The sequence below is a fragment of the Lygodium microphyllum genome, chromosome 22, assembly GCF_053477565.2.
Source record: "Lygodium microphyllum isolate KBCC chromosome 22, Lygodium_microphyllum_v1.1.10, whole genome shotgun sequence".
Taxonomy (NCBI): Eukaryota; Viridiplantae; Streptophyta; class Polypodiopsida; order Schizaeales; family Lygodiaceae; genus Lygodium; species Lygodium microphyllum.
This window is the reverse complement of record NC_141156.1, coordinates 118765665-118778929: the sequence shown is the minus strand read 5'-3', so window position 1 is coordinate 118778929 and position 13265 is coordinate 118765665. Positions and strand designations below refer to the sequence as shown.

Here is a 13265-nt window from a genome sequence, read left to right as displayed (position 1 = left end):
AAATAAGCTAGGTTAGTTTCACCATGCATTGGAGATGATTCTTCGTGCCTTCGGTTCTCAAGATGATCTCTTTGCACATTTGAGTCCCTTGGTTCACTAGGATGTGGTCTTTCTAGATAAGAATGTGTAATCCCAAGCATGTCATTTTTAACGTGTCTAAAATAAGTACTACGATTCACTAATTGCCAACCTTCAGTACTATGTGCACACTTATAGTTACATGTACATTTTCTTAATGTGCTCATAGAAGAAGACATCCCTTACTTGAGTATCTTCAATCTTCAATCCAAGGGATGAAATTATGAGCTCCACAATTAAAACTCCAAGAGTGCAAAAAAACCAGCCCATCACATAGTTTACATTAATAACATATTTTAGTTGCACAGTTAATATCATAGTCTATACTAGTTTAGCATTAGAGATACATTTAAAACCATACTTTATAGTTAATATCATAGTCTATACTAGTTTGTTCTTCTCGTCCTAGCCTTGATCTCAAGAGCAAGAAGAAAAGAGGATTCATGAGGGACATGAAAGCATGTGATTTTGGTTCTAGAGATAACTTGTCTTGAAAGATGCGATAGAAGACAACCTCTATGCGATGGAAGACACGTAAAATGACCTCCCAACTTCCCTTTGTGGACATTGTTCATTAATATAAAGACTACTATAATTACAATACAATGGATCAAAAGTAAATATTAAAAGAAAAAATTTATAATTATAAATATTTATATATTTTTAATTTTTAAAAAATATAAGTAATTTAAAAAAATTAAAAAGAAGCAATCTTTCCCAAACAGTTCCTTAAAGTGATGGGGTCAAATTTTGTAAACATTGGCATTAGTTGATGAGCACATAAGTGGGTATAAGGCCAAGATAAGGGATTGCAAAGTTGAGAAAAAATGAGGGAAAACAAAAGGATAGGAAGAGTGAGGAAGACTAATGGCTTGGAGCTAGGTGTAAGCTTGCTCTTTCTTGTGATGAATAGTCCAAGTGGGGCTCTAGAGCAACATACTTGTCAAAAGTAATGGTGGTTGTCATAGAGGAAGGTTTATGGGGGAGGGGAGTGAGTGTAAAGGAGGTGGTTGAGAGGTTCCCTGATTAGTGGAGTATATAGGAGGTATATTGTGACTCATGAGGAGAGTGTAGTGAGTTGTATATAGAAGTCAGAGACCTATAGCAATAGTTTATTGTGACTCATGAGGAGAGTGTAGTGAGTTTGGTGCCATGGTCAACAAGTCAGAGATCTATAGCAATAGTTTATTCTAGACATTGCCAATTAGCAAGGGTGTGGTTCATTCCACATACACCCTTGAACTACACATAAACTACATAGACTAGTACTTTGAATATATATATATATTTTACTTACATACATATATCCAGAGCTACAAAAGCATCATAGATCCACCATACATATATCCAAAGCTACATATATATATCCACCACACATCCACCATCCAAAGCTACAAAAGCATACCTGAAACTATTGGTCGAGGAAATTGTTATAACGTTTATTTTATGAATCACTACACTGGTGTTAACCCCAACACGAAGAAAGCAAAAGGAAATAAAAAATATACAGGGCAAAGGCGAAAAAAAGGTAGCTCGACTGAAGAAAGAAGAGGAGAAAAGTCCAAAAGCGCAAGGGCAACCTTAAAAAGTTCAAGGCAACTACAAAAGGGGAAAGGTGCATTTTAAAATACCAAGGCGCACCCTGAAATCTTGTAAAAGAGTGGTAGGCAGTGGAAAATCCGGAAAGCTAAAACAGAAGACAAAGACAAAGGCCAAGGCAAAGAGAAACGGAAATCAAAGGCGCACAAGGAAAAGCACAAGTCAAAACTTTTGAAAAAGGGCGCAAGCGCATCATGGTTTAATTCAAGGAGTGCCGGGCTCTCACCCGTGCAAATTGTAAATGTAGATGGGTGATGGAAAGAAAGCTAGGAAGATAGAAGGACAATGGGAAAAAGGGCCTACGCTACGACCGGCCATGTAAAAAAGGGGAAAAGGAGATGATCGCCCAAAAGGGATTTAGGGTTTTGTATATAAAGTTGAAAAGTGAATGAGAAGCTCATTCTTGTGTGTGGCAAAAAGTGGCTCTTCTTCTTCTTCTTCTTCTTCCTGTTCTTGCTTGCTTGAGCTTGTGCTTAAGAGAGGGAGTGTGAGAGTGTGAGGGTGAGGGACCGAGGAGGAGAAGCTCTCCATCTTCTCCTCTCTTCTTCTCTTCTCTTCTCTTCTCTTGTCGTGCTCGTGGCAATGGAGCTTGGAGCATGGAGCTTGAGGATGGAGCTTGCTTGAAGCTTGCACTTGGATCATGGAGCTATCGGAGTACGCGGAAGAGGAGGTAACTCGAACGGCATGGAGGTAAGCTCACTACACCCATAGATATGGATGGCGCGTCGGCTATGTAAGAGGTAGCCATTAGTGCTCGGCTTGGAACGCTTGAAGCAATAAGTGGTTCGTGGGTCTTGGCGGTTGAGCGAAAGCTCCCACATTTTGGTTTCGTTGCCAGGGCCAACGGATTCAAGCCTTGAGCGCTTGCACGCTTCGAATCGAGCATCAAAGTAAGGGTTTCCTCAAACCGGTGCTTGAGATAAGTAGGTAGTGAGGGGGTTGAAGATGGTATTCGATCTCCTTGGGAAGTAGGTTTTTTGCTTTTTGAGAGTTATGTAGTGAGATAGAGTAGAGCAGGCATTTACTTTGTGAGTTGTATGCATTAGAGTAGGAGAAAACAAAGAAAACAAGCATTAGGGTTACTGTTGCAAAATAGGGCAAAAACAGGGCAAGAATCGTGCAAAAGTGGTAAAAAACTTACTTTGATGCCTAAGGTTAGTAAGTGAGTTATTGGGGTGCCAATACCATACCTGGAAGAGGGTATAAGGGCCAGAAGTGGCAAGAAAGGCCACATTGTGCATTGCAGGGTTTCAGGAGAGCAGGAGAGAAGAGGAAAGCTTGGCGAAGAAATCCGCTTCAATCTTGGCATCAAGGAGATCTTCAGCTAGCCCAAGTAATTCTACACCTCCCCCTACAGTAGTAGGACCAATCTGGAGTTGCTCGACAAGGGGGAAGGCCCCCAACGCCCTGCACAATGAATTTTGCGAGCTTCGACAAAAACACGTGCGGCGTTCGGCGCGTCGGAGTCACGTGGACTCTGATTCGAGGCCCAGACTCGGCCCTTGAACCACCCGGCCCACTTGGCCAAACCCTAGTCAGAGGCAAACCATCCAAGTTGACCCATTCGGTCGTCCAAATCAAAACTTCTTGCCACGTGGCACATTTAGCCTCGGCCCGCCCGAACGACCTGTCTGAGCCTCAAATTCGGCCCTCAGCCGCATCCCACATTCGGCCGTCAGCCCAAGTGCCTCGGCCCGTCCGAATCACCTCGTCCGAATTTGCCATTTGGCTGTCGGAATCAAAACCGTCGGAGTCAAACCCTGAAATTCGGGCCTCGGCCCATCCGAGTGACCTACTCGGACCCTACAATTCGGACCAGTTGGTCAGAGTGTAAATTTTTATCAAAATTTTAGAAATTTGACCTAACCCTACTAAAACGCAGTAGGGCGAACTGTCGGAAGCCTGTAGGACACTCAGAACACTATTTTGGCTCACGGAGTATGCAAAATCGTAGGGTGCAACCGCTTGGGAGCTAGAGGTAGGCAGTTACAAGACCAGGGACTTAGGCACAATCCGTCGAGGGGGAAAGCCTGATTAGACCAAAAAATGAACGAGGCAACGAAGTGGAAAAAGAGCGCCAAGCCCCGAAATTGATCACACAGGCTACATAGAACGAAAGGCGCACTACAGACCCACGACTGGGCCTAACCCTCGAGTAAGTGGTTCAAGATTTGGTGGAACAATCCTCCAAGCTATGCATGGTGCCTACCGCAACGACCCTGCGAGTCTAGAAGGGGACTGCCTCCAGGACCCTCGTAAAGGGGGCCCTACCCTCTCCTTTTCCACCTCAAGTAGGTTGGAGAGAGAACGCACGCTGTGATAGGCCCTCCAACTTAGACCCTCGGGCAGTAATGGCCCTACGCGAGCATGGAGGCTCCCTTGCAGAGGAGCAACCAGAAGCCCGCACTCAAATAGAGGCAAACAGAGATCCTAGAACCTTAACGGACCAATCTAGCCATCAAGGGCAAAGAGGCCACACTACAAGGACACACGTGCATTGTGTTCAAACTACATTTGGTCAAAGCGGAATGCAACATCGTCAAGCTACCAATGCAGAGATGACTAGATATGACAGTCCTGACAATAGATGCTCCTTGAATAGCTCTACACTGACTAGCCAAGACATCAGTGGAGAATCCACATCTGACCGCGCAGTTGAGGACTCAAGGGCATTTGTCAGAAGGCTTAAATTTACAAGCCAAGACCTGGAAGATGAAGACATAGTACCACTTGCTTATCTTAGGGTCAAACGCACCGCGAAAAGAGAGCATACTATCGATGCTCTGATTGATGAAGGAGTAGATTTTAATGTCTTGACCTATGAGGCATGGACCCTACTAGGCCAACCAGAGCTGACACCGACTAATGCAACTCTTAGCCCTTATGGGGAACCTCCACAAGCACTCATAGGGAAGTGTAATATCCTTGCAACAATTGAAACTGAAAGCTTGCCTATCCTATTTCATGTTCCTCCAAATGGTGCTGAATATGGTAAGGAAACCCTCATGGGAAGACCTTTCAAAAGGGCGACCAAATGTGAGGTTGACTATGTAGAACAGAGGATACACCTGACACTATCGGGTGTGAGGATAGTCACAACCTTTAGCAAGGGTGAGCTTAGCGAACCTCGAGGGAAAGGCAAGGAAGGTGCTGATGTAACAGTCAAGCCTATTAACGAGAGCAAGGGCTTGTTGGAAGAGTTGATACAAGCACAGGTCAAACAACGAGAACCAGTGAGTGAGGCCATGCTTGAAACAAAAAGGTTAGGAGACAAGGCCAAGGATAGGGTTTGGACTTACAAATATTGTAGAAGACCACGAAAGAAACCCAAGCCTTATAGACAAAGGCATCGATGGAGAGCTAGCGCGACGCCATGATGGATATCCAAGGCGTTGCTTCGTGCTCAAGGGTATTATGCAAGCAATCAATGGATTTGGATACCAAAACCTCCTGCTAAACCACCTCTGTCGAAGCCCAAATTATGTCCAAAGCAAAGAGGCGTAGGAGGAAACCTAAAGGAAAATCCAAGTCTCGAACCAAAAATATTGAAGTGATTGAGCCCCTCACTATTGAAATCAAGAAACCAAACATGGCCTATCAAAAAGTAGATTCCTAGCCTAGCGTACTTAACAAGCAGATATCAGAGGTAACTGTCAAGCGTGCACAAGGTCCACTAGTGCCCAAGGAGCCTTTGACTTCTCAAGAGGATAATGAGCACCACAGGCACAACATTGCTCAAGATGAGGCTGATTGCTCAACAAAGCTAATGACAGAATTGTCTAACAATCACGAGAAAATTCTCCAAGCAGTGCCAAGCTCACGTAGGAGTCCCAAATCTCCTACATCCTCTTTTTCCAAACGGACACAGGAAGCACAACAACGGTCATCAATGGCGGCTGCTCACTCTCAATCTCTATCTCCATCAAGGCTTCCAAATATCCAAGAGGGGGGACATGACACTAATTGTGTCTCTCGGCCCAAGGATATGCCTGTGCAACCCAATGTGACCAGATCAACTCATGCTCGATCTACACAGATGAATGCTCAAAGGGCAACAAAAGACGTGACCATCTTTGATCACCTTAAGGACCGGATACCGCAATCCACCAATAGTAGCAAGTCCACCAAACTAGCTGCTAGTACTTCAAATCAAGGATCAGAGCCATCACAGCCTTTGGCCGTGACAATGTCCCTTGCGGAGCATGTCCTTAGTAGTTTACCTGTGAAGGAGGTGTCGCGACCTACCTCCTTAACAACTCTAGCACTTTGGAAGAGCCTAAAACCTCGGTTGGAGGAGTTAAGCACAGGGGAACGGGCTGAAGAGCTAGACTCTCCCAAAAGGGAGAAAGTTATACCCATGCAACCTGGCAAGGCTGCTCCACAGGCCACGACTAGGTCCCATGAGGACCCACTAGAGAAGGGAAATGCTGAGGCCCAACCAAGTACATCAATGGTCGATATAGCCCAGGGTCCTGAGACATTAGATGCACCTGCACTGACCAAGAAAACAAGGAGGAAACAACGAAAACAACAACAGTTGCAGGTGGTTGTGGACCCCAAAAACATTGGGACAAATAGTGCTAGAGAGCTGATGAATAAAGCATCGAGTCCATCCACCAATGAGCCCACTGATGCCTCTCCTAATAGCGGTGAAACCTCAGACACATTCGTGTGCTCCGACAAATCAAAGTAGTCGTTACCATCAATGGCTGCTTGCAGCACTCTATCCATTGACAATAGAACTCGCATTGACAAATCAAGAGTGGATACAACATTGTCATGATGGGGTGACGAATTTACACTAGTCACACCCAAGGAGAACCATGACACAATAACGAAGCCTCAAGAGAAACATGGAAACCCCAAGAGCATGAGCAATCCTAGCGTTGACCAATCTTGCTTATATAGGCCTAAACCCCCAGCTATGCTAAAGCCTAGGCAAACTCCTAGAACCTTGCATGAAATAGTAACCGAGCAAGCCCTCATTGAACGTAGAAGTGTCGTAGAATGCTTAATTGAGTTGGATGCTAAGCTCAAGGTGTTCGCACACGTTTACGTCCTTGGGGACATGGGCACAATCCCCAAGGAGTAGCTTGGAGATTACTTGCCCTTCCCTTTATCTTGGGAAGAGCAAGAACACCTTGATGAGCACTATAGCAGGCTCTTACATGAACGCTTGTGACTCATCTCGGGCGAGGAAGCCGACGAACTGCGCTTAACCGTCAGGTTCAATGAAGTGCTCTGCCAACCGAATCTCATAGACATAGAGCAACTAAAGTGACTATCAGCAGGCCAGAGTCGATTTGAGCAGCGTTGGTGCGAAGGCCGCGTTGCAATGGCCAAACTAGGGGCTCAGATCATGATAGTCTCTGAGGAGCAATTGGCCAAATGGCGATCCCAAAGAGACCCAACCTATGTGGCACCAACTTCTTTTCGGGTGCTGACTGCCATTCGGGGCAAAGACTTGGCCGAACCAGGCCAAGAAAACCCTCTGTTTGATAAAGTTCTTACTGAGGAGGAGTTACATGTCGCTAGTAGACTCGGACAAGGTTCCATGCTACTCGATGTGGCGAAATATTTATCAGTATTAGGTAAGCTACCACATGTGCTAGATGCATGTGCCACGCTTTAGTACAATCCTGAGTTCTACCATTGGTTTCAATCCTAGTGAAGTGACAAGGGCTCTGGCAAATGTATGTACACATATATATCCAATGATTTTCGTATCACCTTGTATAGACATTATCAACACACACAAGCCATAACAAGTCAAGCACAGACAGACAAATCGGGGCTGCCAAGCTATGCTAGGCCAGTTCCATGTTCACCAGATCATACCCACCTTCGGGCAAAGAGCATGTGCTCCGCATTACCACCATGGTGGCTCTGTCCAACATCCCTAAGGACGTAAGCAGGGCGTAGTCTCTCTCTCTCTCTCTCTGTACACGATCCCCTCCCCAGCCTATCCTTCCGAGGAGAAGCCTTCCAAATGCAGAACCACCAACCGATCCAACTCGGCGTGAGTCAAGACCTGCTCGTAGTCAGAGGCCAGAGGGACACCATTATAAGAGTCCAGCATGTTCCGCACTTCCTCTTCTAATCACATACATTTGATAACCCACACCAAGTCCCTTGTATGGGAATGCTCTTATCCTGTATCAAAGCCTAGCTCTTGGATTGCATTTTGCAGGGTTCCAAAAGAAAAACATGGAGAACCATGGTCAGCTGGCGTGCAAGGACGCTCTTCGCACACGCTGGGAACATGCGGCACATGCCCCTCCACCGGTGCACTACGTGCCCACCCTCAAAAGGTACGCGAAGAAGCGAGGCCCTAAGTGACACTGTCCCGAACGAAGGCCGCGAATAAACCCCGGGCCAAGAAATTCGAGACTCAAAGAAATGCGTAGCATGTGGCAATGCCAGTTGCACAGACTCCCAACGCACGCTCGGGCACCAGGTGCTCACGAAGTGACAAGGCGGCCCGGGATAGGGAAGAATTTAATGAATTGTTTAAAGACATTCTAGAAACGGTAGCGGCACGGGACTACACCATTCATATCCCGGCCGACATGTTCTCTGCCCAGTGTCACGGGAACCCCGTACTAGCACCGCCCCGGTCGCCTAGCCAACCAGACTCACCCCGCCTTGTACCTATCGACTAAACCCCTATGATGTACAAGTAGCTCGACAAGTCAGCATGCCATAACTTTTTGTTTTTGATGAGTAAAGGGGCAAGATCCCCACTTGTACACATTTCTATTACCTCTCGTTACTGTATGTGACCTTAACAAGTAATGAAATAGGCATCCCAATAGATATCATAGAATTCTGAAAAATTTTGTCTTAACATGATTGCATTTGTTCGATGTACTTAACGCAAGCGAGCATATACTCTCATGAAGTGACAAGTGGATGTAGGATGACACAGGTCTTTGCGCAAACATGTCCAACGGCCAGGCCTCCGTAAGACCACCGACCGCACACGAACTGCAACACAGCCGCGATGCGGAATGCGAAAACTCATCCTTGCGAGTATCCACATCGCACGTACCAAAGCATAGTCATGGGCTACACTCTCTTCTTGGGCCAAGCGCTACAGTGAGCTCACGATGGGTGTCCCCGCAATCGCACCAATATCGCAACAATGGCTCCCCTAACAACGAGGCTCGGGCACAATCATCGTTGTCATATCCATCTCCTGAGCCTTCCAGGCTTGACATTTCCCAGCCAAAAAGGCTCATAGCCCCAACATATTGCAATGGTTGTACTTTGGAAAAAAAAAGAAAAAAAAAGAAAAGACAACAAAGAACGGAGAAATAAGAAGCACCCACGATCACAGCACCGCACCTAGGGGTCCTTAAGTGAGGTGCATCCAGTGCCCTTGGTCGGCTGGCACCGTCCCTAGTCCCCTAACGCCCTAGCATCACCCATAATAGTTCAAGGCACATCAAGGGCAGGACATACCAAGGGAGCTTGTCTAGCCTATGGTTTAGACGTGTCACCCTGACCCACTTGCACAGTCCCCTCTAGCACTCTACTTTAATACCATTGCGATCAATGGTGCTAAGCACCGCACGATTGGCCATGAAAAGTGCACCGTCCTCAACAAAGCAATTCCAATAGCTTCCAGCTATACTGAAAGTGCGGTGTCCCTGTATTCAATTATGCTACATCGTGCAGTCACAAGGCAAAGGATGTCTCAAACACCTTCACGAGAACTTCTCAACATGGACAACTTTGCTTCATCCACACATTGTTACGAGAAACTAGCCTACGGACTTCTAACTACGTAATATCTAAGTATGCACGAGCACTCACATAATATCTGCACCAAAGTCTATACACAGTTTGGGTCCTCAAGTGCAGGACAATACTCCAGGCTTGCTTAGAGTTCAACCTGTCTTCAAAACTAATCCAAATATGTCTTGTGCATGCTATGCAGACTAGCACTACCCCTTAGGGAGAGACCACCTGAGAGGTTTTCCAATTGCAAGTATTAAAGACTCCCACGAAAGCGTCATCAGCTCTACATCAACACTCAACTCTGAACTCTTATCCTTTACTTCTTCATGCAAACCACCAGTAAATCATCACGAGCAGGATCCACCATGAGCATCCCACGCACACCGAACCCTGTACCAGCCATGAGTGGCCATTCCCAACAACGAGTAGCCCTATCGCCACCTACAACAATCATATCACCAGCCAATCGGAATAGCACAGTGCCACCAATGCCCTTCCTCCGCACCTACATAAGAGCTCCTCCAAGGCAACCCACAACAACCCTTCCACCCACGTCTTCGGTGCAAGCTCCGCATGCTACCTTCGATGCAGAGTACTATGGGACTGGCACTCATCTAGGAGGGGGGTAATGTTAACCCCAACACGAAGAAAGCAATAGGAAATAAAACAGATGCAGGGCAAAGGCCTCTTCAAGTTTCCACATACTCAAGAGTTTCTATGTCTTTTATTTAGGGAAAAGGCTATTACAATTTGAATTGTTTCTATTTTGCTAATGGATGGATATGCTCCTTGTTTGTAAGGGGCTCAAATAACTTTTGGTAACTATTTGTGCTTGTATGGATGCTAGGTATATCCCACACTTCAGGGGGGATTTGAGGGGAATTTCAAGATTTAGAGCCATCGCATTGAGTTGAATTGAATGCGATTCTTCTTTGTTTTAATGTGACATGAAAATATTTATATTGTTAAAAATTATATTTTATTTGTGGATGTGTAAACTATTTGTGCTATGTGAGTAAGAATTAAAAGTTATCAAAATGCACAAATGTATCTTATAGAACATGTATATTTTGGATACATACAAACATATCCATTACAAGTGTGTATCAACATTGTCTTATTTGAGATTGACTACATGGCTGATGGTTAGGCCTATCAATTGTGACGTATATTACTTAACATAACTATATAAGCATGACTATGTTAGATATTCTATACAAATTTGTTTTGATTTACTATGCATGCACATTATCTTATGATATATAGCTTCATAATTTTATTCAATAAACATGGCTATATTAAGTGATATATAGAAATTTGCCTTGCTTAACCATATAAACACTTATTTTACTAGTTATAGCTTCACATCTATCTAGTAAAATTAAAAACCTAGTTCCAATTTAAAAAACCCTACTTACTAACTAGAAAAAAATTGTGTATTTACTACTTATAAGGCTAATTTACCATCTAGTTTAGTGTCTAAAGTTCCTTCTAGCCATCAAGCTCTGAGATCAGACATAAGTCGCTAAAGGTATACAGGAGCAAGGGCCTGAGGCTTCCTCAGCCTTTAGGATGAATTGAAACAGGAGTCCAGTCATCAGGAGGTGTTTCGATGCTAATGCGATTCATGAATATTGATAATGTATTGATAATGTGATTCAGAGAGATGATCGATTGACAGAAATGACGGTGTATTTTGGATCGATGGATCAGCCACAGACGAGAGTGGGATCGCAGCAGCAGCAGCAGCACTCGTCCAACAAACAGCAACAGCACAATGCTGCCAGGCTGCAGATGAAACATCGCCACCATCAATCATCCGACACAAAATTGTTCACACAGTGAGCAACAACATGAGAGCAGCATCACCACCATCATATCAAGACCAAAATTTAACACACACAGAGCATGCATGCACCGCCGTCATCATCATCATCATCATCATCTCATCAACATTAACATAGGAAAGAGAGGGGCAAATGATAATTAACCCCAGGCAAATGAAAACATAGCCCTAAAAACCTCACCATCCGCGCCAGAAGCCACCGGAGCGTCTGGGTGGGGGCTGCTGGTAGTAAGGCTGTGGAGGGGGAGCCCCAACCGGAGGATATCCTGATTTTGGATGTTATGAAAAGAGAATGATATCATTAATTAGTCTGGGATTTAAGAAATAGAAAATTAGACGACTGTTTTGGCAAAGCGAGGCAATTATATATACCTTGAGTCTGGTAGCCATAGGCGTAAGCTGCCTGCTGAGGGTGTCCATGGTGGTGATCATGGTGATGGTGGTGGCCGTGCCCCATCTAATCTGTTCTAGATTCACTGACTGATTGAACAGCAGCAATTATAAGACCGACAAAGGATAGATAGATCGGGAGAGCTTGATCAACAGGAGCAATATCGAAACAGACGAATGATGAGATCATCAGAGAAATTAAAGGGTGAAGAGAAGCAAACTGAAGATCTCAGCGATGGAGGATGAGTCACATAAGTCTTCCCTTATATACATATGCATTTATGTATATATATATATATATAATTAGATGATTCACTAATACGCGTGAGTCGAGGAACCTTCGAGCGCGTGCCGCGTTTCCTTGGCCGACAAGTGTCTCGCGATGCCAGCTTCGTCAACAAGGCGTGTCCCTACCGTCACAAACTACTGTAGATTAAGGCAACCAAATAAGACTAGCGGCCTGCACCGGCCAGATCAGACCCGGTGAAGTTTGTTTATGAAAGGATAAATCGTACGCGAAGCACACAATGAACAATGCGTTCTTTGCCTAATGTGTGAAATCCCACCAATCTAAAGAGGCAATTCATTATTCACTCATAAGCATTAATCTAAACCGCAGTTCGCAGAGTTGGCATCATTGCAAAGCTCACGTGGCCATGCCTCACTTGCTTTAGTGTTAATTTCAGCTACTTGAAACTATGACATAGATCCTTGCATACTACTAAATACAGGTGTTCATGAGTCGAGTAATTGAGTCATATGATATCCTTTAGAATCTTGGTCTTCATAAAATGTTCAAACAATAAATATTTTATTGTAAATCTATTGGCTCCTCGTTATCAATGTTAATGTACCATTATCAAGCTCATGAGGGTGTACCTCCATGGCTTCATGGTTTTTGGGTAGCACAGATGTTCTCATTTGCTAGTTAAAAGTGATGATGGGAGTTCTTCACATGACATGATGTTGCACTTCACATGCATCTTAAGCTAGATATATAAAGATTTCACACATTGACCTCAAATTTAGCTTATTTAAGATCACCCCATATTGTGTCTACCAAGTAGTTGATCTAGAAAGTAATAGAAAACAAAAGATACATGGGGTGTCTACCAAGGACTTTGAGTGGAAAGCAAATAAAAAACAAAAGATCTTAATATACAAAGAGAGATGGATAACTCCAAATGATAATTGGCATTATATATGGGAGGGCATTTATCTTTATAGCTAATTAATCTAGAGTCTATATGGCCTCTCTCTCTCTCTCTCAAATGTATGATCATTTGTGCCCTTGATGCTTCTGTGTCTCTTGATTAAAGTATCACATAATTTGAGAAATTGATCTACCTATATTTGTAATGAAATTAATGTCACCATACAAACCACCTTGGCTACCCCTTTAACCATGGCTATTGCAACTTGTGATAAATGCCAACTTTACGTTGGACCTATCCATCATCTTTTGTCATGATCTCCTCTATTATAAGCCCTTTTGAGCAATACCTTTAGGAAGCATGATGTCACCACTAGCATCCCCCTTTCCTACTGCTACATTCATTTCTTTAGCCAATGCTTACTTTTTTTTTTCCACTACCATTATTAAAATCAA

General features: G+C 44.3%; 1 long non-coding RNA gene across 1 annotated transcript; it reads right to left on the bottom strand.

Moving 5' to 3' along the window:
* Positions 1–10753: 10753 nt before the first annotated feature.
* LOC148017553 (uncharacterized) lies at positions 10754–11895 on the bottom strand. The gene is made up of 3 exons (XR_015687944.1): positions 11639–11895; positions 11448–11532; positions 10754–11208 (listed from the first exon to the last, which is right to left on the bottom strand). It is a non-coding gene; the product is annotated as an uncharacterized LOC148017553 (long non-coding RNA).
* Positions 11896–13265: the final 1370 nt, after the last annotated feature.